Source organism: Zea mays, chromosome 3, assembly GCF_902167145.1.
Source record: "Zea mays cultivar B73 chromosome 3, Zm-B73-REFERENCE-NAM-5.0, whole genome shotgun sequence".
Taxonomy (NCBI): Eukaryota; Viridiplantae; Streptophyta; class Magnoliopsida; order Poales; family Poaceae; genus Zea; species Zea mays.
The window spans coordinates 205,625,897-205,635,398 of record NC_050098.1 but is presented as its reverse complement, the minus strand read 5'-3'; the positions used below and the strand labels follow the sequence as shown (position 1 = coordinate 205,635,398).

Below are 9,502 nucleotides of genomic sequence, written 5' to 3'. Positions count from 1 at the left end.
ATAGGTTCATTATATAGAGATGTGAGACCCATCGTGGGCAAAGTAGGTATTTGCCCACATAACCCTAACTAGGGTTACTTAACACTCCCCCTTGGGCGAATATCGCGACCAACACATGTCTCGTTAAAACTCCGAAAAACCCAGTGGAAAAAATATGGAGAAAGAGTGCATGGTGATACAATTGCATTTGCACTTTGTTGCCTCGTTAAAAACCTTATGTGAGAAACTTCAAGAAAACTCACTAAGGGGAAAAGAGTGCATCAACTGTCATCAGGACATATTTCGATCTTCTAGATCTAGATTACATCGAATCTTCTACAAGAGCTAAATTTAGAAATGTGCTCCCCTTGATCCTTGCAAAACCGTATCAATATGGCACAACATCTTCTTCTAAAAGTATATGCACATAAAGATTTAGCAAACAGATTGCATATCCTTGCAAGGACTATTTCAGGAACTTTACCTCTACTCACTTCTAGGATATACGAGGTAAGTGCACGTATCAATATAAATAAGCCACTTTGACTGATGGTGTTCGATCGACTGGATCTATATATTTGATAGAAAGTTCCATAAAGGTTCGTATATTGATCATCAAGCTCACGCCTTCAGGACATAGAATATGACATTTATTGTCTCACGATTATGATCAATATAAGCATTCGCTCCCCCTGACGATGACATCTGTCAAAGTCGTTATCCCTCATAACTCAAGCATATTCTTCAATATATATGTCTCATTGTTCATCTGGAATAACGAGAACGGATGAGGTTGGAGTGCTATCATTTTCTATCTTACACCACAATTTATACATAGTTGTGCAAAGCAAATAACATGTCCTTCATTAGGACTTAGGGGATAATATAGTTGCAATAGTACATATTCTAAATATGACACATCGCTCCAGGCGTTCATCCATCGCAACATCTATGATGGTGTAACAAAAGTCCATCAAAGATCGTAATCCATCAGGGATTTTTCATCGATCAGATACATCGTTATAGTCTGTCATTCTGGTACAATGGGATATTTTGCCAGTAACACCTAAACCTTATAGGTTTCTGCCATCAGGGCTTTAGAGGATACCGTAATTCCACATATGATGGAATACACGAGTGTACATACACTCGGTAAAACTCGTGACATGCACATGTGCTTATCAAGCAAACTTCAAGTCCTTTGGTTCCTCATTTCATTCATTCTCGGGTCTATATGGGTCTTTATCCCTTTATAGGGATTATCAAACTTTGGTGTTTAACACAGACTTTATTTCTTCTGGAAAGGTTCCATCAAGGAACTATAATCTCATCTAGGAGATATTCTCTCTACATAGGAGAGTGTTCATTCATCAGGAATGTATTATTCGGTAAGAGATTTATATGTTGCATATTTATAATTCAAAGATACGAGTCCTTCTAGGATCTCATGACGGATCTTCAGAATCCTATTAACTGCATATTTTAATTCATGCCATTTGTCAGATATATTACATAGCGGAACAGTGTTTATTCAACACATATGTGGGATAGATCTCTCACAAGACCACTTGAACCATCGCATTCACCACATATTATTTCAGCAGTGCCCATAAATGTCCGAACTTCAAGCTCGCGACTTTTATTTTGCGATTATTGGTTCAGCCTCGATTGCATTTATCAATGACCCGATAAGAGAGCTTAAAACACTCATGCCTAGGACTTTGTTTTGGATCCATTTGCAATCTAGAGGGACAAGATAGGTGTCAACATATTTGTCTCCCACATTTAATAATGATCTCCGTCATTTCCCAAAACGAAAGATTCATTGTTCTGTATTCCCAGCACAATGATATTGCGCGCATTGCTAGGAATTTCATCATCAAGATGAACCTCTTCGTGAGGCAAATCACCATCAGGGTGAATTAATCGAAGGAGAGTTATCACAGACCACGTGAATCTGCAATCAGAATATATGTTTTGACTAAGGCTGATGGATCATATTCGCAGGCGTCCCCGAGAATAGATCAAATACCAATAAGTCAAATGTGGATATGATATTAATCCCGGGTATATCCACATCTACATCAGGTAGAAGCATTCAGACCAATATGGTTACTCCTCAACGATTTCTGACAAACTCCATATACATAGGAGTACACACTAAACGACAAGTTTAGTTTGGCTTTTGTGCGTTTTATAGAATATTGAGGCATTACACTATATGGGCATTCCTCCCCCTAATGTCGAGATGTTCTAAAAGCATACAGATAAAATCCCCAACCACAATCATCGAGTTGTGGCCATTGTATGCTATTGTGGTGATTTATTTAGGAAATATTACGCACATTATAGATAATGGTTTTATGCAGTGAGCTGTGGACTTAGATTAATGTAGTGGCATGAATACTACATATTTGTCCTTCAACATGAAGGGTTAGTCTCAACATCCAGTGAGACACACAACAACAAATTGCTTCGTGGTTACAATTCTGCAAATTTATTGTTTTATTACCAAATACACAGTCAATCATTAAGATTTAAACTAACATGCACAACACTATTTTTATCCATAAGGGTCCTTCAGGGGCTATTGCATACCATTCGTCGTTTGGAGCCATTAGTTGACTTCAGGTCAACAAGTAAAATGACCATCAAGGTTTAGCGCTCACAAGGACATTCACTGGTTGCATTGTGCTTTGAGGCACATAGGAAAATGTGTGTTTATATTGGTAGTAAAGTGCACGACATCAAGCCAATGCTGCCAAGCAAAGATTTTTATATGCAGAGATGCATAGTCCAGCTCATTTTATTATTGCCCATGGTTTACCCAATTACTCATACCGTTCTGAAATTGGGTATCGATTTATACAACATTTTTAGGTATTATAATTTTGAGAGAGAATTTATAACAATAGTTAATAAATTGTGATGCTGCCAGCAGGGCAAACATTTCTCCTCATATTATATACCAATTTGTTCTATAAAGCATTATTTTGATCTCTTCGTTGTTCGGCAAAAAGAGAAGCTTTAGAATAGAACAGACAAGGCCAAGAATTCATTTTTTTATCTGGGAAAAATCACCATATAACTAGCTTTTGATGAAGCAAATGATGATAACTGCTTGGCAAGGACGAAACAATACTGGTATCCGTCTAGGATCCATCTTCAACAACAGATATTACTGCTCTCATACGAAGAAATCATCAGAAGTAGAGAGGATACAACAGGTCTCTACAAGATCTTCATATTTCTATCACAAATTATCATCACCAGTAGTTTATAGGTCAATAATTATGGATCTTCCGGCGCCAAGGACCAATGACATATTAATGCCCAATTTCACTTCAAGCTCTGTGGTGATGTGGGATTTCATAGTTATTTGTCTACTCTTCTCACTTCTGGTAGATCATAGGTAGATAATGGTAAGCATGCCAATGGGTGGAATTTAGTGTAGTTCGGCTACATAAACCCCGTGTATGTGTCCATTCAGGACCGACCTTTACCATTTAGCTTACAGCGTATACCAAACTTGTCAAATGACTATCTCGAGTCAATTCAGTGACTATAAGTATTTACAATTCCGAGAGATGTATGCGGCACAAGCATAGAGGTCCTAGATAGAACAAGTAAAGTGGTTCGACGGGAACACAATTTGTTTTTCACACCAACATAGTGAAAATTCTCTTAGAATAACCTCTCGGTATACTCGCAACTTCGTGTTGCTAGCGATTATATATCCTTTTATCTCATAGTTTGCTTCATGCCATTCAGCGACAAAGAGAGCAATGTGCTAACATCTGGTTGAGCAATGTATGACTGAGATTTCTGGTCTTAAATTATTTGGTAAGGTCTTTTTGCTTACTAATAGAATCCCAATTTGTGATGTCTTATATGCCAAAAAGGCTTTCATGCATTATATATCTTCGGGTTATTTCGGGTAAAACTTTATGCATGAGGTAAGAGAGCAAAGAATTAACTTATCTGTGTTTCATTTATATTTTAATTTAATTTCCCAGATTTTCAAGTACCATACAACTTGATATAGTTGTTATGGCCACTTGGCAATATAAATAAATATATGATGCCACACAACACAATCAAATAAAATATAGAGGTAAACAAAATTATTTACGAAGGTTGCGTTATGATGTGACTTTAGGGGCTTGAACAACCCACCACAATCCACGCGAGTACAAGCTCTATTGTATCTGGCGTCAACGCGTGTGCGACCATCAGGGCTACGACAACACAACAAGCCTTTGTAATAAGTAAAACAGGCAAAATTATTGCTCGACAATTGGGATACACGATAAATCCACGCAACGTGCGCAATCGTGGCTCGATGATCACGGCAGACAGACAGTGCCTACAGGGCATGCGAAAAATACGCGCCTCCACGATGGCGGTTCGACTCAACGGGAGCTGTCCGATTAAACAAGAGTGCTACATAGCAATCACATGACGCAGCCAAGTTCGTACGACACAAATACTGCGTCGTGTTGACAGGGCGCAACCAATGCCAAAACTCACCCGTTTAATAATTTAGCCTGATTAGCATGTCCGGGTACTCACGATACAATTTAATCGCTCGACGTGAGTTCAAAAGCTCAACGCAACACAAATATTTAGAGCGATTTGAGTATATACAATATAACCTTCACATATATTTTAATAATTTTCTGCTAATTATTTATTATAAAAAATAAAGCAGAAAAACGATAATAGAATTAAATCATTCGCATAAGCGCATCTGGTGCAAAAGATATTTTTCCATGCTTAAGCATGTATTATGTACTGCAACAAATAATTATTGAGGTAGAAACCACAATAGAAGACATGCTTTATTCTTTACAACAGAAAATAAATATAATGAATAAATGAGGCTTTTCTTTTCTTAGCCGATTTTCTCTATTTTTTTCTCAGCCCCTTCTACTGTAACATTGATGCATGTGGCTTGTGGCTTATGCAGGTCCCACTGCCCCATCCGAGCATGCAGCTCCTTCAACGGAAAGAGAAGGCGATTGTTATGCATGGCATTTTTTCGCTATGGCAGTGGGTGGACCAGACGTGCACGATCTTTTTGCATATTACCGTCTCGTCATGCATGCGAATCCCTGCAACCACTGTGCGCAAGACTCTAGTCCGATATTTTTTTCCTTCATGGACCGATGGACAGTAGATCTATTCTAGATGCATGAGTGTTCATCTCCTCGATAATAATCAAATCAAGAACAGTAGATCCAACCAACTTAAAAAGAACAGACCATTGATTTACGAGCGACCTCGCCGTGTGGGTCTGACCATTGATTTTTCTTTCTTTTACGAGGAACAGATCAAGAACAATACATCTATTCTAGAAATGTATACCGCGTGATTGCGTAGAGGTGAAATCGAAGCCTGTCGCGTATGACAGTTCGGCTAGGCTAGAGACCTGCCGGATTGATGAAGAGGTGATGCAGATCCGATCTCGCAGCAACATCAAGGTAGAGCGTGCTGATAACGTGTTGAGAACCGGATCACCAGATCCGCTTCCTTCTCTCCCGTCAGCAGTAAAGGCGCGAGAAGCTGTAGAGAACCCGTCTCCCTTCCCATAAGCACGACAGAGGAAACACATAAGACACATGATATAGAGTTGGGCCTCTGACCTCTTTCTGATCTCTTCACTATATTATGAGGGGATGTATAGGTTCATTATATAGAGATGTGAGACCTCTCAGGGGCAAAGTAGGTATTTGCCCACATAACCCTAACTAGGGTTACTTAACAATTATAAGTCTATATGCATGTATTAAACCTACTAACTTCGATTGTCTTGTTAAAATTATCTGGTACCTTACTGCGTCCGCCCCTTTTTGTGGGCGCCATGAATTTCAGCCGATGAACTCAATTGTATAAAGTCTCATTTTCTCAATAAAACTCGCTCCATTTGTGGACCCATGTGTTAACATAGGGTTGTGTGATGTGACCGCTAAAAGACCTCCATATATTTGTAAAGTTCTTTCATCCGAAAACCACTAAAATCAGGTCGTTGCTTTCAATTTTGTACTGTGAGTAAGCGGGCTTTTGAAAGAAAAAAAACTTTCTGAATAAATTGGACCCTTTGGTGGTTTTTAGGCGACAAAAGCCACAACCAAAAGTCAAACCAAACACACCCATAACATAATAACATGGATGGCTTCCTTCATTAAATTATTATGTATATGATTGCATGGATTACATGGTTTGTAGAGCGACGAAATGAGTTAGTGTGGCCATGCAGTAATTCATTTTTATGAAGCTAATAGCACATATGAACATGTTCCTAACTACAGGGTTAGTGGTTTATTGCACTCAAGTTGCTTATTTTCTTACATATCCTTCCCTATCTTTTGCAATGTTGCAGGAAAGGGGGGGAATTTTTTCAGGATATCCAGTAAGCAGAAATGAATAAGGGCAAGATTTTCAAGTTGGCCAAGGGATTTAGGGGAAGGGCGAAGAATTGCATAAGGATAGCAAGGGAGAGAGTCGAGAAAGCCTCTTGCAGTATTCGTATAGGGACAGGCGTAACAAGAAGAGGGACATGAGACCCCTTTGGATTGAGCGCATCAATGCTGGTACACGGTTGCACGGGGTATGTGAAAAAGAATGGAATTTTGGCATTTGTTAGGAACATATAATCATGCTAATTTTATACCATCTAATAATACCAGCCTCTCATTTTACCGTTGGAAGTGCTCATAGCTTTCCTGCATCTGTATTCTTGCATTTGACTATCAGGTGAATTATGGCAACTTTATCCATGGATTAATGAAGGAGAACATCCAACTCAACAGGAAGGTGCTCTCAGAGCTGTCGATGCATGAACCTTACAGCTTTAAGGCACTTGTTGATGTATCCCGCACAGGGTTTCCAGGGAACAGGCCTGTCAAAAAGGAGGGTCTAGCAGCTATCTTGTGAAGCATATTTTTCATTGAGTCACTGGATTCATTATGGCATTCCTTCCTTGCAGTTCAGAGTTACTAATCCTAGCTAGTAGCTTGTGTTACCTGGTGACTAATGTAGTTTTGCATTACTAGTGCTATTCCCTTTTTGTACTACTGTTGATAAACATGACTGAAGCACCTAAGTGCACATTATTGTTCTTTTGGCCCCCATCAGTTGGCTTGATGGTCTTATGGAGGTATAATCCTCTGTGTGATGTAATGATGTTGACAGCTTCAGTAATCAATTTGAGTCTGTATCAAGGTAAAAGAGATTTGACCCATTTGGCTTGTCAAAGTATGCAAGATTGTTATTTCCTCTTGTCTGCCTTGCCAAGTTCTTTGCATGCATTTTGAAGAAACTACACTAAATGTATACCTATGCTACTTCTGATCTACACGAAAAAAAAGAGAGAAAGGAATCTCTTGTATGCCTTGTTGTCGAGGTAGAATGCATGCCCTTTAAGACTTGTTCGGTTAGGGATGGATTGAGAGGGATGGGAGGAGATTAAATCCCCTTCTGAATAGAAGGGGATTTAATCACCTCCGATCTCCCTCAAACCCCCCTCAAACCGAACAGACCCTTAAGTTTCACTTGAAAAATACTTGTTGAGCATTCGTGCTTGATCAGTGTAGCCCTGTTGCTAGTTATTGACTATCGTTTCTTCAACTCCATACCTCTTTTTGTTAGCCACTGGCCATGCAATAAATCGTGGCATCTTGTTAACTTGTTTTCAGCTGTTTTCTTGACAAACAGCTGTAAGCTAATTCAGCTTTCCTGATATGTATCAATAATGCCAGTATATTTTTTATGGGAGACGTCTTTGTTCAGATTATGTGTACATATATGCTTTCCAGGTGTTCTTTCTTTCTTTTGTGTGTGCGTTGACAATTGCTGGTGTGCCTACTGTTTCGTAAATCATAGCAATCAATATGCAGTACTAGCTAATCAATTTGTCGTTGATTCCAGGTCCCTCAAAATCAAATACGCGTTTCAGTGTGTACAGGAACTGGGCTAACTTTTTCTGTGCTGGCGACATGGCATAAACACTTGTCTTTTTTTTCTCCCCACTTCCTCCACAGAGCAAGACGAGAACGAGAGACATAAATTCGCGTTCGAGGAGGGAATGTGCGCGTCGCTTTTGTGCCATCAAATCCGCACATATCTTTTGAACGTTCTCCCATGCAAGTGAAGTGAGAACACTGCATATGTCGTTGATGGGAGCAGAGCAGCAAAGCCTAGCCTAGCCGGCCGTGCGATTGGGTGCGCTAGCTTTGAGCTTGCTTGCTTCTCCTCTAGCTACTAGCTGGAATGCACAACAAGCCATTGTCATCGATCTGGAGAATAAAATCGCAGAGCAGCGTTGCATTATCATCGGCAGTGTCGATTGGAAATTGTTAATCCACATTGTTCTTTTGGCGTCTTTACAGGTCGCGAAAGGGGGGGGGGGGGGGGGGGGGGGGGGGGGGCTTGGTGTCTAAAGTACACTGGAAGCTGAAAAACCGTGTGAACTGAGCGAGGTCTTCCTGCTCCCTTTGCTCGTGAGGTGCTGCTCCTTATGCCATTCGCCCACGTAGCATACTTTCATTTTCGAGCTTCGACCGGGACGACAACAGGAGATAAGGTGAATTGTATTCCTATCCTATCGACCATGCAAGAGCAACAGACACCAGGAGTAGTCTTCGCGGAACATTCGTGATGGATCTAGCTAGTAGACGAGGACATGTATGTAAGCATATCATGTATCGAGAGGTTTCTGACTGTGAAGTTCTTGCGAAGCAAAAATCGCTGCCACACTGTTCCATTTGTCTATTCCACCGAGAATCAGTATCTCTTTCAGTAGGGGTGCATTTTTCTCTGTTACCTTTGAAAGAAGTTGAGAAAGGAAGGAAAGGGTTACCAAAAGCTGAAGTACACACTCTGGTTGGTCTCTGTTTCAACTCCTGAAACCCAGCTCGCTGTTGGACGACGAGAATGCATGGTAAAAGCAATAAATAATAAGCTGCGGCCGTGCATGAAAGCAAAAGCATGCATGGAACATTAATAAAGGCAGGCGAGTGTTTGGTTTCTAGAGACTAATGTTTAGTCCCTTCATTTTATTCTTTTTTAGTCTATAAATTATTAAATATAGAAACTAAAATAAAGTTTTAGTTTCTATATTTAGCAATTTTTAAACTAAAATAGAATAAAATGTAGGGACTAAACATTAGTCCCTAGAAACCAAACACCTCTTTAATGTTCCTTGGAGCAGGTGGGGTGGGGTCGGGTCGTTCAGCGACAGTACGACATATGCAAGCTACGGCGACTAACCTTAGCCGCGAATCCAAACAGGCTTCATGTTGTTGCGGCTTGCAGGTTTCATCCGAAATACTAATAGAGTAACGTAAGTAGCAGAGCTTGGTTGTTCCCTGACTGCGTCACGTTGCTTCTAGAGGCGGCACCATGCATTCGAACGCTTTAGGCCCCGTCTGGTAGAAACTGTGTTACGTGTGCATGACACTCGTCGTCCTTAAGATCGTCTTAAGTCTCAGCAACCAAAGGATAGTGGGTAGTAACCCGGCCC

At 40.2% G+C, this 9,502-nt stretch overlaps 1 pseudogene; it reads left to right on the top strand.

Moving 5' to 3' along the window:
• The first annotated feature begins 6,262 nt into the window (after nucleotides 1–6,262).
• LOC103651235 (50S ribosomal protein L20-like) lies at nucleotides 6,263–7,197 on the top strand (annotated as a pseudogene).
• Nucleotides 7,198–9,502: the final 2,305 nt, after the last annotated feature.